Genomic DNA, 22658 nt, shown 5'->3' with positions numbered 1-22658 from the left:
TACCGAAGTCATCCATAAAAGAAATGCAAGCGTCTACTTCCCTCCAAACATTGGGATGACCTTGGGCTGAAAACCCACTTTGTAGAGTTCCCACAAAATAAATACAGAAACATTTATGGGATGTTTGTGATCACCTGCTTTGGAAACAGAAGATAGTGTTGCTGTGATGACTGAGAGACAGACTGTTTTCAATTTCCTCTGTCGTGACAACGCCACAAGTTTGAATGAGGGTGGTTGTTACAGAAGCAACACATTCATTTTTAGATCACATGTTCGCCACAAACCAACAACCTGACGAATCCCGCCTCCTAACAAAAGCAGGCACGATAACAAAGTACAATTACCAGAAAAAAGGACAAAAGCTGATTTAAACACAACAGAAGAAGTTAATTCGAGCTGGATGGTATGAGAACTGCCAGCAAAAAAGATGAAGAAAACGTTCAAGTGCAGTTGTAACACTCATTGAATTACATGTTGACAGCTCTGTGTTAGTGAAGAGATGAAAGCAAAATGAGATTTTCAAAAGTGAATATGGGGAATGATGGTATTGCTTTCTGCACATTGTCAAACCTGACAGTGCTATTACCATCACTATAACATCAGGTGCTGGAGCATCGTATTCAGTTAGAAGAAATCAGCAGACTCTTTTGAATATTGATTGTGTTTTAGAGAAGCAGTGACTTTAAGCTCAAAAAAAAAAAAAGCAAAAAAGACGAAATAAAACCAGGCTTGCAACGGGCCACTGATCGAGTTCACAGACAAAAACTTTCAGACCTGATAAATTTTGCATATACTGCACGAAGATAAAAGGGTTTGAATTTATTTCTACTAATTTTAAAAAACAAGCATCCCAACATCCATCAGCTTCCTTCTCTGCAGCTCAGTAATAATCTGAACCAGGATAAAAAGATCTGTTAAAGCTGATGCCAGCGGCTCGTTCTGGTCATCATGGTACCCACGCCCCTGTCTGTCACTCCCTGACTGCACGCCGAAGACAGAAACTAAGCCTCAGCTGCACTGAAACAGGTCGTCCCATACGATGTTGTACGTAGAAGATATGACAAGTTAAAAAGGCTCTTCTCTTTTAATTTTGAAGGGAATATTTTGAGCTCAGATAAAATGAAACGAGTGTTTGGATGTTCTCACTCTGCACTCGAGGGGGATTTAAAAGAAATCAGTGTTATAGCAGGTGAGTGTGGACAAAAACACCTACCTGTTGATGTATAAACTGTATAAAAAGAGTAAAGTCTGTGGGACTTTATATGTAAAAACTTTAGAAAAGTTTAGTTTAGCTGAAAACAGTGTGACAGCACCGTACTGTTGAGCATTCAGAGGTAAAATCCCCAAAAAATAAAAAAAAAACTTAAACTGTGATCATGTAAAAGCTGAATAAAGATATTAAATACCATAAAACTTCCTGTGACCCGTTTAACCTTTGAGGGGCGTTCTGCTGTGAAGTCTTTGCTCCAGAGGTTCAAATAAGTCAGATTTCTTACTTTAGTCTTTTTTTTGTGAACTTTAATTTTAAAGTGTACTCCTAACAAAAGGTGCAGCACAACACTCCTAATCAAGCTGCTCATTTAGACATTTTCTGTATCAGTTTTTCAGCTACAGGAGGAAATATAATTAAAAACTTTTGACAAAAAAGGGAACAAATAAAGTCCAGATATTACTGAATCTGCTCCGATGTTTATCTTTGTTTTACTGACTGTTGTATTACGTTTTAAAGAAAAAAAACTACAAAACTATAATCCCTGAATCCTTCCTGCCTATTCTGTCAAAGAAAAACTAACCCATGTGATAAATTACCCCAGATTAATAGACATTATTATAAATTCAATTTCTACATTGAATATAATTTTTTAATTTTCTCATTTTTCCAAGGACAGAGTACCACATCATATGCTAAAAAAATTACATTTTAAAACAGGCAGGATCTTTCTACCTATATAAATGTTGAATTAGGGAAGCTTTATAACCTCACATTTAGAGCTGAAAACGAGAAAAATAAAAGTAGGGTAAATATGAAATATAGAACAAATTCAGCTGTGGTGTATTTTTTCATCTCTAAACATGAAATCAAATAGAACCCCCCCCCCAAAAAAAGTGTCCTAGGTAGCTTAATGATAAAATAATCGTTAGAAAATGCAAGGAAGCCAAAGGCAGCAAATGAGCTTAATGTGCCTTAAAATGGATTAATCTTCTATAACTAAATGAAAACCAAGGGAAGAGTACTTCATCATGCAGGCATGCAAGGAATAGCAAGTAAGAAAACTTATTAAAACTTGCACTAAAACTTCCATAAGTGAGTCAATACTTTTAAAGTGCAAGAAAAAAAAAATCACTTTCAAGAGAAAAAAGACAAATGACAAAGTAGTCTTATTATTCCAGGACTGGGTGGTGATATATTATCTCTTCATTAAACATTTGTGTTGGATCTCTGCTCTAATTAGTTAGCTTACGTGTCTCTTTACACTGAAAGTTGTGTCACTTTCAGGTAGAACTGTCAGACAGCCCGCGGTGACAATTTAAGAGGGAATTTGCTGGAGCATTCAGTTTGACATTTTTCCTCTTCGCTCACTCAAAACGAGGGAATCCGGCGACATCCTCGACATTTAGGATGCCCAAACTGTTCTCGAGCTGCGCCGCCTGCCACCCTGCCAAACATCAGCTCACTCAGCCAATAAAAAGGACAGAACAACATCCAGGCTGCGCTGTCATCTGCCTGACGAAATCAGCATATCGAGCATTTCCTGCGCCATCCTCAACACTTCAGAAAACAAGGGGGCCGAGGGATTATCCCAGTTCAACAGTGCAGCTCAACTCTTCTGCTTAGTGGAGCTGCTTTGGGGTTTTTTGTTCAGTGGTTTCAAAAAAAAAAAAAGGTACAAAATGGTGCCTCCAGAAGATGACCAGAATGTTGCTTCAGAAAAACATGCATTTTCACCAAAACAAGCAGAAATGGTGACATTTAACTCAAGTTGAGCTCATTTTAAATGGTTTTATACAAACAATATAAATTATTCTGTTGGTTATTTGCTCAAAAACAAACAAAACCGTTTGAAAACTGTCACGCTTAAATGCTCTAAAGATTATATTTGGGTGTCTAATATCACTGTCAAACTAAAAATATCAAAATGATTATTTTTCATCCTTATTAACTGACCTGAGAATTCAGTGTTTAAAACATTAATTTCAAAAAGAGAAAATTTTACTGACTGCTAACAGAGGTCAACTTAATGAAAATAAAGGCTGATTGTTCAAAATTACTCAAAATCAATAGTTTGTAACATTAGTCCCTAAAAATGTTATGGAAAAATACAGTAATATGATAAACGCCAACTTCCTGCAGTTTAGAAGTTTGGGAAAAAACTTCATTCAGAAAGAAAAGATGAAACGATTTTCAGCAAGTTAAAAAAAAAAACTGAAAGTTGCAAATATAAACAAAGAAGAAAACATAACTTTCCTCCTAATATATAAGGGATTCATACAATAATAAGATGATTCTATTCTATTAAAAAAAAACTAAAAACTTTTTTTTTTTTTTACTGTGGAGAGAATGATTTTCTCCACTTTTTTCTAATAGATTTATATGCATTTATGATCATATATAAGCAAAAACAATTCTATAATCTAATGTAAAATAATAGTGTTGTTCCAGCCCTTCTGCAGGAAATCTGTGTTTTAGTACAATAACTGAAACATGTTTGTTTCACTGAAATCTGGATCATAAACAACAACAAACAGTTTCAAACTACGCCTGACTGAGCTTTAAAGATAAGTTTAAATAATTTTGAACTTCATGATTTTCCATCTGGTAAACAGATATTTGGTACTAATTCAGCCTGTGTTGATGATGTAGGATGACTTATTGAGTCCAGTTTTAATTCATCTATAAAAAGGGATAATGGAAATCAATGAGCATATAAGTAAATATGCAACATAATCGGCAAACAGCAAATGTTTTATTGCAGTTGTGTAAATTCGGAGCGACGGTGGTGCAGCTCGGATTCCTTTTCGCTGCCAGCTTCTTATTTATCCAGAGTTGGTTTAATGTATGCAACTGTTAGTGAGCTGGAAACGATCCATCCAGCTACAATAATTAAACTCTTAGTCTCCCTGATAAAGATCTGCCACGGCTGTCGAATTATCAAACAAAGGCGGCGATCAGCTAAAAGTCAAAACAGACATTTGTGTTCGTGCACTCTGGGTTAATAATGGCTTATCCTGCGAGTATTTGGTCAACATGACTGCGGAGGCTTACAGTCGGGTGCTACGACTGAGGAGGTAAACAGTCAAATTGCAGACATTAGCACAAGAATATCCACAACAAATTGCTCCTGGCAAGAAGCTCAGCCCATTATCTGATCAGATTTGACCACACATTTGACAAAAACAGCCCGAGTGGGTAATGTGGCATTCTCGCTGACCTCAGACTGTCAGACTGGGAGGGGGAAGGTTTCCAGCTCTCACTGACTCCTCTTTCCTCCCACTCTGGAGTTCTTAAGTCAGGTTCATGGCATAGACTTCATGAATAAGCCTTAATGTGACAGAGAAATTGGGGCTCACTTTCTCTGTCTGGCTCTGCCAACAGTGTGATGATATCGACGACTAGATGGCGTGAACGCAGAGACTCCAAAGAGCGGATTAGAGAGGGGAGATAAGGCTATCCACTGTAATTAAGCCCTATCTCTGTACAGCCACTGAAGAAAATAAATCACCCTTCAGAGCTTGCCAGTGTTGAAATGCATGAACAATTATTCAGTAATTAATCGTTATACATACAGGCTCCAAACACTAATAGGACATATTTTAACTACAGCATTATAGTTCTGTTAAATTAAATTAAATCTGAATGCATTTATGATCAATGTAATAGATCACCTATTTAACCTTTTTTAATCACAAATGTAATTGCATTAGCTCCGTTATCAAGCATTTTATGATGTGCTCCATGTTAATTTCCAATTGCAGCCACATCTAATTGAAAACGGAGATCCAGAGGGTGTGGCACCAGACAGACATAATGAGCGGGGCCTGAAGGGAAGATGCCGACAAGCTGGCGTTGATGCACTTAGGATCCAAAATAATCACAAGAATATTAACATTTAGACTGAGTACACAAAGCCTCCTTCTTCCAAACAAACATGTTGACTCATTTTAATATTTAAATAAAGATTGTTCTGAAGAGTGTTTGGGTTTACATCTAACAGGTTGTTTGAGGAGTGATGGGCTGGAAGCTCTTTAAGGCGGTCAGAATCTCCCGAGATTCATAAAATTCCAGTTTAGGAAGTTTTGCTGCTGCCTTCGTTGGTTTAAGGACCAGAGTTCGGACCAGTCGGCCTCAGTGCTGGGAATAAAACCAAGCAGCGCTGGCAGCTCCTAACGAGCTTAATTGAATTTATTTGCTGACGTAGCAGAAGTTACAGATGCAGGAGCAGCATGCAGGTATGTTCTTGTTGCAAAAAAGGTTTTGTTCTTATTTTACTTGACTGATCTTTTTCATTTTTATTTATTTTTTTCCATCCAATCAGTTTGTTTAGCTCATTTTCTTTAAGTTTATTTTAGGTGGAGCTGTAACTGTTGGGAAAAAAAACAGAGTGCAGAAACTTACATCTTCATTTGTTTTACTTTGAAAGTTCTAATTATCAGTTTACTTTAAAAAGGTGCCAAAAATGCAGAAAAATGACTTTTTTTTTACTATTCAGCTAATTTAACTTTATAAATCTTATCCTTTTTTACTATCAGCTGTTTTGATGTCAACTCAGCGTTTTAAATATTTAAACAATAATTGTTTTATTTTCTTAAATTGTCTTTTCATTTGGAAACTAAACCAAGCTGTGTTCATATAATTTAAAGTTTTCTTGAATAAATTCCAATTTGTGTTTTATTCATCAATGAACCAAGAATTTAAAGACTGAATTTATACAAAAATATATTTAGGTATTGTCTTAAAATAAGTTGTAAGTAATGTTTTTTTCTTTACAACACTTGGTTTTATGTTTATTGTGGCTCCTGACAGGCATTTAATAAGAGAAAGATGCAGGCCTAAAATATTTGAAATACACATTTAGTGTCATTAACTTCCAGCCTGTTGCTCAGAAACTAATAAAACATTATTATTCATCAGAAACCAGAATGCTCGATTTTGGCAAAAAGAAACAGAAAATCAGCAGATTTGATCTGTTGGAATAAACATTCCCACATCATGTCAGGTAATCAGAAATCCATTCTGTCACAAGAATGGAAGAAGAGCTAAATATGATCAGCTTTGTTCAGAGGAAATGGGGAAATTTTGATAAAAGTCTCATTTTTTTTAGCTTCCAAAGTAAAAAAACTATTTAATTCAGATCAATTGCAGCCAAACATCACTTCATTACTCTACAGTACATCAAGTCGGTGAAAATATTTGTCTGAGAGCAACAAAAAAAAAGGTTTTTTTACACAGAAACTGCCTCCGTTTCCTCTCTGAAGTCATTTGTTTTTATCAGACTCAACATTTTCTGTGGCTTGCGCACCGTTCTTTTACAGTTTCGTGACAAATCTCTTCTAGGACCACATTAGGCAGCCCAAACTTAAAGGATCACAGCCATGAATAAAACAGAAGTTCCCTTTGAAACAATGTGACATTTCCACATCAGCTGGAATGAAAACATCGTGGTCCGCTTGATCTGTTTATGTGAAACTGAGCCGAGCTGCGAGATGCTGCAGCGTTTGATGTGCTGCTGAGGGTCGCAGTCGCTCGACCAGCCGGTGTTTGCATGTCTGAAATCCCTCTAAACTGCGCGCTCAGACATCTGACGTGCACACATGGCACCTCTGTGTCATCGTACAGCAGAAAGGATCGGGAGCAATAATAGTCTTCATGCAACTGATCGACTACAGTTAGATTCCTTTCTTTTTATTGCTGCTTAATGCCAGAAGGTTGGAAAGAAATAAAAGTTTTATGGCATGTCTGTGATTTATTATTTTATTTATTTACAAACAATATTTTCCAAGAAAATATTTTCCATATTTTTTGCCATGGCCTGTATTTCCTCTTCTTTTTTTTTGGAAACACTGCAACAGGTTTGGTTTGTCCCCCTCACAATTTCTACAACCTATTGCAGAGCATGGACAAATATTTTGCTGATTTTAGGGGAAATCTTTCAACATACAACCCCCACGAAAGCTTTAAAAAGATTATGTGATTTGCTGACATAAGGATAAGATGCTCATCCTGTGTCAAATTTAAAAATTACACAAAAACCATCAAGACAGAACAAAACCCAGACTCTGGAAGTTTGTCTTAAAACCCATTTATTTTACTTGGCTTTCAACACCAGCGGGATCTAGTTTTAAATTGTATGTTTTTGTTTTTAAACCATTTTTAATTATTTTTTTATTATGTTGTGTTTTAATGTACAGCACTTTGTATCAGCTGTGGTTGTTTTAAAGTGTTTTATAAATAAAATTGGTATGGTATGGAAATAATTTAAGAAATCCTAAAGATTTTACAGTCACTTTACATTATAATCCATAATTAACTTAAAATTTATATCCAAATACGGATTTCTTAGTTTACAACTCGTCTCTAAGACCATTCCATGATTTAACTCGCAGCACTGAAACGTCTATATTTAACATTGATTCTAATGTTACAAATAACCCTCTAAATTATATTGTTTCTTTTAATTAAAATACAATAGAAAAATAGAAAAGGGTGGACTATTGTTTAAAAACAGAACGTGTAAATTTTAAAGATCTGGAGCAAACAGAGGTTATTTGGATGGTTTTTAAGACGCTTCATTTATTATTCTAACAGCTCTTTCTGAAGTTTTGGGTCTTTCCCCAACAGCCAACATATATGTCGTGCAGGATATGTAGCATATTACTGATTCTCTCTTTGACTTTAACAGAAAACAGTCTTTGTCACTCAAATCTCATGAAGGTCAGAAATGTTACATCAAACTAATAGACATATATGTGTGTGTGTGTGTGTGTGTGCGTGTACTGAACTATTCAACAGTGTGTTGGCACTGATTACATTCTCCAACCTCTCAAACATGCTTCCCCAACTTTTTTTTGTTTTTATTTTCACCTTCTTTCCACCTTACCCCGAGGCAGTTGCTGAGTTTGGTAGAAAAAAAAAAAAAAAAAAAGGACAGACAAGCATTTTGCCAGGAGCAGAGAATCACTAGATTTAAGTCAGTTACTGCTCGACTCCTCTGGAGAATGACAATCACAAGGAAACAAAGACTGCATGATGGTTTGACTGACAGCCTTTTATGTCTGCTCACTACAAGGTCAGATGTATCCCAAATAGAAAATAGATGTGAGTGATCCCGAGTTTCTTCAAAGAATGTCCTTCGTGCGGGATTGAGCTCTGTGTTTTGGTAAAATAAGGAGCATGATTTATGAGCGAACAGAACCATCAAAAAAGAGCCAAATGGCATTGGAGTCAAATAATCTAAATATAATTGTGTGACTGCTGCTATGTCAACTTCAACCTTGTCTCATAAATGTCATGAGGAGGAAATGTTCGGAGGTTAATTTCATTATATTATCAAGAGAATAAGGCAATTACTAACAAATGACAAAAAAGGGCGATTCAGGAGCCATTCTGAGGATAACTGACCGTGCTATGTCCTCTCGGCAGGTGGCTATTCATAATACAGCAGGTGATTCATATGAATTATTTCCTACCTGTCATTCACTTTGCTCTGCAGCTGGAGTAATTGTAGTCCTGTAGATCTCACTTTGGCTCCTACTGCAGGATTCTTGGGTGACCTTCCCGGGTGTTTCTGTCCAAGCAATTATCTGTCGAGATTTTGGAGAAAAAGGAAAGCATGAAAACCTTCAAACAAATATTGGTCAATAAAAAGCGGCTCATAAAAAAACAGGAAATATGACACAAAAGCAGCCAGTCAGTGTTTTCATATCTAATTTGAGGAAATATTCTGCTTTACAACATGTTGTAGAGCAGAGCCAGGATTATTCTTTTTGTAAAATATCACATAACAGTCAATTACTTGTGGTGCTAACTTCCACACGCTGCCTCCACCTGATAAAATTGTGCTGTTCTTCTGGTATTATGCTTGGCCCCTGAAAAAGCACAAGAATACATCAATCTGTTTTCATACCAAGTGACACAGGACCATGTTTTGGTATTTTCCCCACATATGCTTATTCAATATCCCGGCAATAAAAAACCAGCAAGACCTCAATTTGCCTTGGAACGTTTAATCTCCAAAAGAAAACGCATCCACACAAAGCAGCGAGAAGCTAAGTAACAGCACAGGGTCATTTGGCACCGATGAAGTATTGGTAAAATGAGTTTCCATGGAGACTAATATGCTCGTAGCTAAAGACAGAGTGGCGTTCTGGTTTGAGTGAAGTGAGCTGTGGGGCACGAATATAACAAGTGCACACAAAGAGACACAATGTCAGCCCAGACACACACCTGTAATCAACACAGTTACGTTTACAGCCAGCAGCTTTAACATGAGAAAATATTAAGAGTTTTTTTAATTTATCAAAACATGAAAATGACAACTTCAATATGCCAGCTTCAAAAGTTTGATTCAAGCTCCCACATCTCTAGAAAATAATTCATTTCCACATCGAAAAATGGTTTCATGTTAAATATACATGTATGTTTAGATGAAGTATGTCAAGTTATTTTTCCATTTATGTTGTTGGTTTAGTCTAGAATCTTATTCAAAGTATTTTTTTCTCTCTGTTTGCCGTTCTTAAGGACAGATCGGTCAAAATACTGGTCTTCTGCAGACACATCTTCCTGTTTGAAGCTTAAACAGTAAAACAAACCGTAAATATAGACGTGCATCTTTAAAGACGCAGTGAATGCTGCCTGATTTGAAGGAGATAAAGATGAACAGCTGGGATTTCTTCGGTTCTGAGCTGGAAAAGTGATACGTTTCAAACAGAAGGTGCACAAAAATGAAGCTGCAGAGTTAGTGTTGGTAGACCCAAATATATGTTATCAAGCAGAGAAAAAGTAAACATTTGAAAAATTATTTATATATATTCAGCCCAGTGGTAATATTTTAGATGGAAGTTCACACATTGGAGACGCTGCAGAGAAAAGCAACGACAAAACTAACGGATAAGACAATAAAGTCAATTATTTGTGTGTGAAAACAACCAGAATAAAGTTGCATTAATCCTGTAACTTCTGAATAAAAACAGGTACAACAAACACTCAGCTGTCTGTTTGGGAACCTTCAGGTCTGATTGGACTTTTGGGTTTTTGACTCTAAATCAAATCAAACATGAGTAGCTGTAGCTGTGACACACACCGTCACAGGAAAGGAGTCTATATTTGAATGTGATGGAAAATCCCCCACAGTTTGAAAGAGATTAAGCTGTAATTCAGGATTTCCCAGTCCCAGGACTTCCTACACGGCGTGTTTCAGACGGTTCCCCTCTCCAGCAGACCTGATCCAAATGAATGGGTCATTATCACACTTCTGCAGAGCCTGATTAAAAACCCAAAGAGCTGACCCATTTATTTGAATTAGGTGTGTTGGAGCAGGGAAACATGTTAAACATGCAGGGTGGGGGGGGTTTGTGGGAAACACGGGTCTAATTAAAACAGAGTCTGTGGATTTAGATTATATAACCAGTTTATCAATCACTTTTAAAGACTCATATCTTCTCTTTGACTTTTTCTCAGAGCATGATGCCTTTTTGGACTAATTGTATCATGAAATTATTACATTATTTGTTTTATCACCATTTTCTGTTATTATGGACTTAAGTTATTCTATTGCTTTTGTATTTGTTAATATACAGAGAATAAATTGAATCTTTGTTTGGGTAAACAGATGAAAACATTGATTTAGTCCAAATTAAATATAAAACACTTGAAGGAGTTTATTTCAGCTCATGCTTTGGCTTTTATTTGTGGTGTACAACTGATTAAAAGAATAGTTGTAAATACCTATGTCATGTGAAAGACACTGGTGTCAAAGATTATGAGACAATGATTACAGAAATCATTTAAAAAAAACGTTGTATAGACTGGAGTTGTTTTAAGACGGCAGATTTGTCGTTGTTGCATATAAACTAGCTGGTAGCTCATTAATCCTGTCAAAATATTTCTTCAAAATATTTCTTCAAAATATTTCTTCAAAATATTTCTTCAAAATGAGGATTCAAGAAGCTGATTACAACTAGGGAAGCTATATATATATATATATATATATATATGACTCCTGTTGTTGGGGTAGCTGGTCTCAGACAGGATTTATCTGCTCAGGACAGGATCTCACTGGGCTCTAACTGTTGGCAAACAGCATTCACATGAGCATTCACAAAATGTTGAGTCGCAGAGGATTGCAACACGGTTAATTCAATTCTGTACATGTTCAAAAAAAAATGGGGGGGGAGGATTTTCTCTGAAAATAGTCACAAGGTTTGTGAAGGCGAGTCTACTCATCTTTATTTCTAAAAAAGAATAAATCATAAACACAGGGGCGGCTGCCAAAGAGAGCATGATGTGGGCGGAAATAAGAAGTAAAATAATGTGCATGGCCTAGAATTCAGGTTTGCAAGCCAAACATATGAACAAAAATCATCATTTTGAAATTGGTCACACAGTCTGAAGAGTCTGCAACAGAAAGTTTACCTATTTTCTCCAACATTCACAGCGCGTGAGATGCCCTTTACCCTTCCAGCAGTCCAAGTTTTCAGTTTGTCAATAATAAATAAATCTGACTCCATTACTCTTTTGTATGCCATGTCCTTTTTAAAAGAAAAAACAACTATGAAATCTTAACAAAGTCTTTGTGGATTTTCAGATTTGAAAAATGTTTTCTTGTCAATCAGCCACTTGCAAAACAAATACTAAACTTTTAAGTGTTATTTAAGGACACCCTTGAATTTGAAAAGCGAAGGAGGGACGCTGTGAATAAAGCAGCGTCAATGGTGGAGAAATGTCTGTTTATGCGTCTCGATCTGTAGGTCAACAGGAACGACTGTAAGGAAAACAAACAGCAATAAGACTGTAGAAAAACACTAACTCCCTCCGACTGCTGCCGCCGCTGTCATTGGCTACAAGGTGAGACGGAAACACACACCTGAGAAAAGTATTGATGCGATCGAGTTGAAATTTTTGCTTATCACTACAATATCAAGTCACCTTGTTCTTTTTTTTCCCTAATCAAATGTCAACAACATTGCTATCTAACCCTGATATGAGGCCAATTAAACCTTTGTTTCAATCCATGCTGCTGTGAACTGCATTCTAATGTGCTGCCGCTCGGCTCTTCAGTCCCGTTTCCAGGCTTCAGGATGCACAACTTAAACTTCCTGATTGTGTGATCAGACGAGTAAAAGCTACAAATCAACTGGAAGATGAAAATATGATCATATAGGTAGGTTCAGAGGTGCACACAGGCTGAGATTTAGTACCAGAAGCTTCTGTTTTATCACTGGGTTGAGGGAGAGGTTGAAGCTATTGACACACAGAGGTACGGCTAAGCCACTTCACATCCCAATCGATCACAGGTTCACTCCACTACAAGTGGCATTCTCCTTATAAACTGAGATTTTACTGCCTGCTCTGCCTTCCAGAACTCAGACTCCTGGCTGGATCCTGGTCCAGCACTAACTTCAGTCCTCCTTTGTTCCTCGATCAAAACTCAGTTTGAGAATGTTTTGTTGCTCTGTGTTTGGCTGCTGCAGAAGCAGGAAACAGATGGCTGGCTATTTATGGACGGTGCTGCAGAATCCAGCTCAAATGAAGTGTTCTTTCAAAAGGATTTTAGTGTTTTTAATGCCTGCACAGGGAACCTCATAAAGCCCTGGACCAAGAACTTGTAAATGGCCCGTGACAATGAGATTATAAAAGATGGTTTTTAAAGTATCTGACATTATCAGACTGAATTTGAATGCCTCCCTTTTTACTTTCTTTAACTCCGGCTAATCTCTCCCGGGAGGACGCCCATTAACCTGGACCAACACTCTGCCCCTCTGATTGAGGCTGCAGACGGGCCTCATCTATTTGCACTCCTGATCTCTGTCACTCAAACGGTCACATAATTACTGTGTCTTCACAGGTTACATCGTGGATGTTTGCTGCATTGTAGGCAGACATTAATTACACGAGGAATTGCACAGAGTTAATAAGGCTGTTAAAAACAAAGGATGTATCTCTGCGGACGGTTACCATGGAGCTATGTTTGTGGACTGCATGGGAATAAACTGGCCTGTTTATGCTCCTGGATGTAAATAAAAATCCGGGCACAATGATAAGCCATTTATGACATCCCGTCTGGCAGGAGGTGACAGCTTGAAATTACATTAATCCTTATCTATTCATTATGAAATTTGTGCGTCCACATGTAGATGTAGCAACGCCTTATCGCCCCAAGGTGCCTCGACTAAATTCAAATTGATTTCTATCTTTGTGGAATCTATTGCAAATTCCTCTCATGGCCAGCAATGCAGAAGGCAGTGACTGCTGCTCACAGGTCAAGTCAGATTAATCTCAGGCTATCTGATCGGCCCATCCCAGAGCTGCGCTATGTGTGAGAAATAGCACATTTTAGATTACAGCACTCCCTCTAAAAGCCTTTAGCTGTAGTGCATGTCTTCCAGTAGTTTGGAACAGAGCATTCATTTCATCTCTGGGCACTTCTTTTAAAGGCTATCCCACAAGGTGCCATCACTAAAGAGGTTCAAGGGCAAAATAAATCAGCGATGACACATCACATCGTTGTTATGTAGGGCACAGAGGTCTCCCGTCTGCAGCAGAAAAAGCTCAGGTTGAGAACACCTTTGCGTCTGGAGCTGGATCACATTAACAGCCTGACTCATTACATTAATAGCGGTGCCACCACCACAACATGAATAATGCCATTCCTTGTGCGGAAGGGTTACAAACCGTTCAAACAGCGGGAAAAAAACAGCAGCCTATTAACCATAAATCCATAACTGACACCAACTGTACGTATGCGGCGCGGATGGGGGTGGTGGGAGGGGTGCACGATGGTAAATCCATTACCTGACACAAGATGAGGGAAAGAAGAAATAAATAAATAAAAACACTTTAGATTTAAATGAAAGTACCAGTTTAAAAAGGCCAGAGGTTCCTGGTTTTCTAAAACAAAAATCTTGTATTTGAACTTAACAGGACTCTTGTTATTTCTTGTTGCTCTCAAATACAACAAAAAAATAAAACCTGTGGAGGAATGCATATTTCCCACCAGAGTTAATCAGTGGTAGATGTACATGAATTGCACAAGAACAGTTTTACAGATATTTAGCTAAAATTTGGCATTTTAATATCAGAGACTGATCCCCAGCTTTTACTAAGTGCTAACTTATTGCACAAGATATTAACAATCAGCCAACTTTGTTAGCAAAATATCTCACTACACAAATTTTTATGAAACTTTCAGAAGGAAATCATGGAATCTACATCTAGAAGTGAATACATTTTGGAATTAACCCAATTCAAGATGGCCATCATGGCTTGCCAACGTTAGCCGACATAAACGTTTATATTTATACCGTAGCCAATTTTACAGATGCTGAGCTTAAATTTAGTGTAGAAATAACTGAGCTTTATTCCCAACACATATGTTGAGTGCAAACCAATGTGAGATATCTTTGCTTAAAACATTGGCATTATTGTTGGAGTTAATCCTGTTTGTCAGGAAAATACATCATGAGCCACTGGCTGGATTTTACTGAAATATTCAGAAAATATTTATTGGCTGTACATCTACAAGCAATTAACTTTAGAGTCAACCCAATCCAAGGTATGTACTACAGTTAATTGACCTTACCCTACACAAAAATGGCTACACCTCAGTTAATTTTACAAATATTGTGTTTAAATTTGGTGTTATTGCTGCTGACAGTTGTTTACAATACATACTCTAAGTGCCAACTGATCATGCAAGAGATTGCAATCTTGCATGAGACCGATCATGCATAACATTATTTTCAAGGTTTAACCCAAACAGCTACAAGTCTGTCACTTCTCATAAGTTGTTAGTCTGAAACTCTGGCATTAAAAAGTGGCAGGCTACATGCATTCAAGGAATGTATTAATGTTGATGGGTCAGCATAATGTGGGAATTCTTTGAAAAGTCAAATTTCCTCTAACCTCATCCCATTTCCAAGCAGCTTCCATGTTCCCTGTTGTCACCGTGGGATGTTTTAAACCAAAAAAGGGAAGGTCAATAAAAGTAAACCATGCCAGATTCTCAGACTGACACATCAAAAGTTCCCTCAGCAGAGTCTCAACACTCTGCTTTCCTTCCCATTCGACCAATTTAGTGGCGTCCGGGGGGAGCCCCCTAATCCATGGCTCTCAGAGTGTGCTTAATCAACCTCTGATTAAGAGGGAGCATGCCAAGGTGTCCAGCAACATCCTTATCTACCCCTGAAGTCAGTCTAAACTCAGGCAAATGGGATTTGTTTGTCCTCACAGCCATCCACGCCTGACGCTGCGTCTCAAATGCCTCCAGTCTCAACGGTCTTCTTTTAGGCCCTTTCTTCATTTGTTCATTACACACACGCCAAAAGCAAATTCAGAGCAAACATTTGGTTTCTGATTTCTTCCCTTTCTCTCCTTCCCTCTCTCCTTTTGTCTTTTTCCCCCCTCCTTTTGTTGTTGTTGTTGTTCTGAGTGTCCCCCAGGCGCCTGGGAATGAATTAAACATCAGTAGGTTGGTAGGAAGGGCACAGCTTCCCTGAAAGGATTGAATGCAGAGCGCTGTTTGAGAGGAGAGGAACAGCGGAGGTGACAGGGGAGGCTTCGTCCAACCATCAGGGAACCACTCTGACCTCTAACATCAAAATGCCTTCATGAATAGTCATTTTTCTCTTCCTCAAGTCTCACCAAGTAATCAGGGTATCCCAGCATCATTTTAAAAAATGGATGTTTATCTTGTGTATTTAAAAAAAAAAAGGCAATTAGTTTGTTATTGGAAATTTGTTCACGGCAGAAATTTAAAGGACACTTGTCTAATTTGAAACCTAATTTGTATTGATTAAAGCATGTCTGCTGTGTACACATGCAGTCAAACTTTATTATCATTCCTGGAATTTATTTTCAGATGACAAACTGAAGTAATTACTTTTCAAAATCACATTACTGTTGTTGAGGACAATCATTTTCAGTTCATACCACAGCATCTGTGCTTCTTAGGTCACAAGGTAACACTTTGTAGAATTCTGTTGTTATTTAGTTTTTACATTTGATCAATTTTGTATACAGTTTTGACAATTGAGTTGTCAGAAAGTAGAATGCAAACAAATTAAAAAGGTATATCATTTATTGAAAGAATTCACATTACCCACTGCCTTAATTTCAAAGTATGTGTTAAGGATGATGCTGATCTACTACCACACCAAATTTAAGCTCAATATCGGTACAACTGACTGAACTGCAGCCATTTGTGTATTTGCAGCGGTAGATTAGCTTGAAATTGGAACAACGCCCAAAGATAATCAGTTGTAGTTTTATGTCAACTTAATAATTAATTAAAGTTTCATTAAAACCTGTCAGTGGTTCATCAGATATTTTGCTAACAGACAGACAGAGTTGATGCCAATCAGCCACCACCACATCCTATTTTAGCTCCAAATCTGTAAAACTGGTTGAGTCATAACTGTTGTTGTGTTTCCAGGGACAGTTGGCGGCCATATTGAATTAAGTTGGTTCTAAGTGGTAATCACTTAGACGTTCATTCAGTCATTACTTTCATTTCATTAAAATGTGTCCAGTGGTTCATGAGACTGTTGCTAACACAAATAGGGACAAGGGCAAAAATATTATCACTGTGTCGCTGTTGGCAGCGGATGATAAAGAAAATTAAAATAAAGTTTTTGAAGGTCTAAATCAACAAACTGTTTTTCTCTAAAATTTGACAAGCTTTTGTCAGGAGCCAAGTTCAGACTTTAGTTTGTTTTTTTTCCTCTTGTAGCACTAAACCATTTTTTTTATTTAAGGAAGAGAGAAACATGCCTTCTGCTATACTATCAAAATGCATTTGACTGTACTGTAAGCAAATATCTCCTGAACGAGTGCACGGTTTGGAATGAAGCTCTCAAAGTAATCAGAGGATGCACATCTACAACTCGGCCAAGCAAAACTATAAAAATCACAAAAATTACTACAGCGCAGCTAATTTCTGGAACATTGAGATGACGTTTGGTGTGGTAGTTACTGAGAGTTATCCCCAACACATATTCAGAACACTAACTGATCAAGTGAAATCTGCATTTTAAACTTTGTCATTAATTATTGCAGTCAACTGATCATGCACAGTAAACTCCAACCCTTCCCATCATATCATTTTAGTTTAAAACTCTGGCATGATAGGTGATGGGCAATATGCATTTTTTCAAGCAATCCTAGGCCTTTAATAATAAAAGCTAAGAGAAGGATACCGAATCTGTTTGCATGAAAAACAACTGATCATGCTGCCTAATGAAGCTAAAAAATGGTCAGCAGAAATGAAATTTTCACTTCAATGTTTCCATCCCTAAAATAAAAAAACATCCATAAATTCATTGGTAGTAAAACCAAGGAAAGACTAGATGTCTGTGCAATTAGCTGCAAAATTGTCCTTTTGTGCTCAGCAGAATGTGCAGCAACCCGCCGTCAGACAGTCGCTCCTACATTAAATACTGTGTGGAAATAAAGCTAAATAAAAAAGGCAATATTTAAAGAATGGCTGTAACCTCTCACATTTTTACTTGCACTGATGTGAAATCTGAGCTTTTCTTTTCCTTTTTTCTATATTGTACAAACATTTTAAAAAGATTTTCTTTCAGAACATATTGTAAAGAAATCCTTACATCCAAGTGAAGAAAAGTGAAGCTGACATAAATTCAAAGTAAGGCAGCTTTAATAAAAAGCTCTTGCTTTCAGTGAGATATCGGCTGTGTTTGTCCAAAGACACACAGAAGCGTCTCTGATGCATTCTCTGTTTTCATCCCACAGGGTTCGAGATTGATTAATGTTCTGTAAAGACGATGGTCTGTTAGGTAAAACGAGCCAAAGCTAAGCCAAAACAATCCATCTGCTGTCAGCTTTCAAAACTACATTTTAATTATAATAAACTCCAAAGTTTTTTTTGTTTTTTTTCCATGCACAAAGTGATGTTCATGTGTTCAAAAGCTGCAGACTTTCAGCTTTTATTTCATTTGTTTTCTTTTTGGTCAGGTATAATCAGGCATGGCGCATTTAGAAAAAATCCTGCAGGCAAGTTAAAATATCTGATTCTTTTTTCCCTTCCCTAAGTTGATTATCCTGGAGAAATGAGTCTCATATTTCAAGGCAGAGTTCAGTGAACTGTGGTCATGTGATTAATACTCTTACCAAAGAGCTAATACCAGGTTTTTGGTTTACAACAAACATCAGATTTGTGTATGGTCAAAACAAGAACAAAAAGTCGAAGGCTTTTCCAAAGCGAGAACAGACTCGGTAGGAGTTTGGGTTAAAAGGGAAACATCCATCTCAGTCCAACTCCTCAGTTGGATCTCGCTGCTATTTCTGAGCGCCTGATAAACAAAATGTGGCGCTCATCCGAGGCAACACCCACAGAAAAAAAAAACAGACAGCTAGGGTTACATAATAATCTTCTGCATCACATAACAGAAAGTGATTCTTACACATTTGACAATTAAAGCAAAAATAAAAGCATTAATATAATTCTGACCAGCAAAGTAAATTCCTGCAAATTGATACATGGCTGCCATTTTTAATCACCCAATGATAAGAGACAAAAACGCAGACAATCATGCTTTTTACATATGTCTCCAGGTCATGACATATTTTAATGAAACCTGCTGAAATAATCATTGGAAGAACATCTACAACTGATTACATTATGAAGTCAACACAATTCAAGATGGAACCCACAGCTAATGAAAAATTCCCAACAAATACGGCTATAACTCAGTCAGTTTTATAGATACAGAGCTAACACATTCTGAGCGTATCACTGCACATTGGTGTTTTCAAGGTTTGACAAAAATGGAGAAAACTGAGTCATTTGTCAACAAAAGAGAAGCTTAGTCTAAAACTTTGGCATGAAAACCAGTGGGAATAAAACTTTAATTAATGTATATTTTGGGCTGTATGCTTCAAAGTTACTGAAGCAGGTACTACAAACAAAAGATTCATTGAAAACAGAAACAGACAGAAGAAAAGTCCAATTAGCCAAAAAATATATATATTTGTAAAAGTGGATAACACCTGTGTGGGTTGGGGGTGGCTGTGTAAGCAGGATTAAAGAGTTATTTCATGAAAACCAACAAGCTAGTCATGCCAATTATTTTGGTTTTGTTTTGCAGTGTTTGGGGAAATCTGTAACCATGTTTTTCCTCTTAAAAATGCAAAAGATTAACAAAGGCATTAATTTTAAAATTTTGAAACTTAGACCAATCAGAAGTCAGATCCTAATGAACAAAACCCCAAAACTAAGCTGCTTATCGCTGCATGGCCAGTCAAAAAAAAGGGATCTGGAGCTGCCAATTTAATATTTGACTGGAATTTAAATTAAAAATAAAAATAATTTAAACGTAAAACATCTTATAACCTTATATGTTGAAGGCTAAACACCATGACTGAGTGAACAACCAGTTATTGAGTCACTAGTCTGATCCATATCACCCCAACACCATTACAGCACGAGTTGATCTGACTCTAATTACAGCTGGGTTTTTATTTATTGATTTATTTATTTAGGTTAGAAAAACGGGCTGCAAGTGGACACATTTTCTTTCAGCAGAAACCCTGACTGTTTTAGATCAATTTGTACCAAATAAAATACAAATAAACTGATCAGTAAAAACTTTACGAGCAAGTATGACACACAGAGTCGTGGTGGTCATAATGTTATGGCTTACTAGTAAAAATATACATATTTAAAGGCCTAGCTATCCTTAAAGGATCATATGTCACCTGTTGTCTTTTGTGCCGGACCTTCAAACTAAAATCATCTTATTTTGAGAAAGGACAAGCAAACAGCCATTTTGGTCAACTTGTTAAGATGATAACGTGTAATCTGACATATGATAAAACACTGATCAGAAGATGTGATTTAATGACTCAGCCACTATCATAATTAATTATAATATCTGTATCAATATCAATATATCAATATCTGTAAAATTCACCGACTTATACCTTTATTTGTGTTGGCTAAGGTTGATTAGCTGTGGCAGGTTGACTCCAACAGTTAAACAGATAATCCATGATAACTTTCTGCAATTTCTCTTTAAAGTATATCCCGTGATTCATGAGATATTTTGCTAACAGACAAACACACACAGGGGCGAGTGGAAACGATGCAAGCCAGTCAACTCTTATGAAAATGTTTCTCAGTAGAACAAATAGTCAAGAGTTAGTTTTTTACTTTGTGACAGAATGTGAGGTTCAACATAATCACTTATCTTGCTTTAAAGGCTCCAGGATTTGACTCCAGCCCCAACATTTGCAAATAAAGTTTAAAAACAAACAACAAAAAATCCAAGTTTTCGTATGACTTCAAGTTTAAGAGGCAAGCTGAAGGTTCGTGGCTGGACTTCATTTGGAGCATCCCTGACCCTTTGGCAGCTCCCTGAGTCATTCTGCAGTTTGTTTCAGTTCCCACGAATCTCTAACATTTTGGTTTGGTGGTGGGTGGATCAGAGTCCAGAGGGTTAAATCTGCATGAAAGCTTTGTTTAATCTCGCTTCTAGCATTTGGTGAAAGTTGGAAATTATAACATCTCATACCTGCCTTCAAAAAAATATCCTCTGACATTAATTAGTGAATGTTGAAGACCCCACTGTGCCACAATCCTAATAATAAGAGTGCAAAACATCTGAGCACTAAAGTTTGACTTTGTTAAATAAAAAAATAGACCTCCCACATCTGCTCAGCCCTTATTCCTCTTCATCCTTCCTTCTCTGCCTCGTATCAATTTGTTTTTTTGCATGTCGAGTCAAGAGGAGGTTGTCAGAGGAGACAGCTTGCTTGTCTCACACACATGACTGAGATAGCTGCAATTTATAACACAGCAGCCAGAGCGACAGACTTCACTTATCTCAGGCCAGCTCCTCTGCAGGTGCCCTTTCACTCAGCCAATGAGAATGAAGGTTGCAGGTTGGGTTATTTTGTCAAAAGCAGAGGAACCATTACCAATCTACACTATCCATCCTTCTGTAGGGCATAGAGCTTTTTCCCCTGGCACAAAGCTGCTGCAGACCCGACTCTCCTAAAAGCTGCCTGTCTATCTTTGCACACCCGGGAAGCTCACAGGAGGGGTTGTTATCACAAAGGGGCAATTTGTTATCCTGGTTTCACTCCATCACAGGAGGCATTATTTGGAACTTTTATCTATCAAGAAAAGCTGTTAATGTGAGCAAGAAAGTGTGTACTCTGTCATTACACCACTGAGGCTATGGACTTCATCCTATACAGACTGGAGCTGAATAAACCTGAGGCAATTACTCCAACGAAACATGATTGACACAACCGCAGCGATGTGAACTACCTTGAACTTTTAAGTTGCGTCCTGGTGGAAACGCCATGTCTGATCCTTATGTTAATATTTTGTGTACTAATTGCGCTGCCGCCCAAAGCCCCTGAAGGAGTTGGTGCTTCCACCGAAGGCGGATCTTCCCATTAGTTGCAGCAGAATTCAGCCCACAAGCTCCGACACCAGGAACACTGACCAGATAACACAGCACACCTGCAGGATGGACAATACTCCATGAACCTGAGTGCAAAGCCATGATCACTTTCATTTATTACTCCATTTATTCGTTTGATTGTTTCTTCCTCTTCGCTGAAGTTAAAGACAATTACTACCTTGGTATCTCAGAGGGAGAAAACTGAGTCAACCTTCATGCAACCGATTTGTCATTTTTACCCTTACCTGTTCACAGGATAACTTAAAACCTATTAAACTGATTTAAAAGTTTTCAGGAATTGTTGGGGGATCAGACTATTTTTAATAACCTTAGTGAAGGTTTGTGCTTCTAGTTTCACATACATTCACTTTGACTCCCGTTTCTGACACCTCCATGCAAATGCTTCCTAAACTTCTTTTTGAAAAACAAACTTCTTGAAAAATGTTGGTTCTAATTTTAAGCTCATCTCCATTGGCTGCATGTAAAATTCAGAATAGAATTTACATCCAAATCTCTCAATAATTACATTAAAGATGTTATTGTTTCATATTTCTGGAACAGAGGAATTCACTTTCAGACTTCAGGTTTACTCCTGGTTCCTATAGTTCCTAAAGGTCTACAGAAAAGTAGTTCTCAGGTTCCTTTCTTGTGGAAGGTTGACTCTCTGTCTACTTTTAAGACCAGGTTTAAGACTTTCCTTTTAGATAAATCCTGTAGTTAAGGTTATATAACAGTTCTCAGACACAACTTGGAAAAAATAAAGTTCTGCAAGAAAAAGGGAGCTGGAACCGTTTTCTTCTGGTGGAGTACGAAGCAGCCTTTAGACTGCTGAAGGACAAACTGACCACATTTCTTCACTCTGCTGTCTCTATTCTCTCTGCTTTCCATGTTTGCATTAGCAGTATGTTTTTGTTTTTAGGGGTTTTTCTTACAGAAAAGCCCAGACGGTCGAAGCAGATGGCCGCCCGTCCTGGTTCTGGGAGTCGTTCCTTTCCACCGTCACCTTTGTGCTG

General features: G+C 37.4%; 1 protein-coding gene across 7 annotated transcripts in view; it reads right to left on the bottom strand.

Moving 5' to 3' along the window:
• rbfox3a (RNA binding fox-1 homolog 3a) overlaps window positions 1-22658 on the bottom strand; it is a 562538-nt gene that overhangs the window by 379942 nt on the left and 159938 nt on the right. For all 7 annotated transcript variants that reach the window (XM_017419378.3, XM_017419373.3, XM_025006644.2 and 4 more), the window contains one exon: window positions 8686-8799. The gene's annotated coding sequence lies outside the window, so the exon portion shown is untranslated. The remainder of the gene's footprint in view (window positions 1-8685; window positions 8800-22658) is intronic.

The sequence above is a fragment of the Kryptolebias marmoratus genome, linkage group LG12 (assembly GCF_001649575.2).
Source record: "Kryptolebias marmoratus isolate JLee-2015 linkage group LG12, ASM164957v2, whole genome shotgun sequence".
In the NCBI taxonomy this organism is placed as follows: Eukaryota; Metazoa; Chordata; class Actinopteri; order Cyprinodontiformes; family Rivulidae; genus Kryptolebias; species Kryptolebias marmoratus.
Note: the sequence above shows the minus strand (reverse complement) of the source record. Positions and strands in the feature narration are given on the sequence as shown.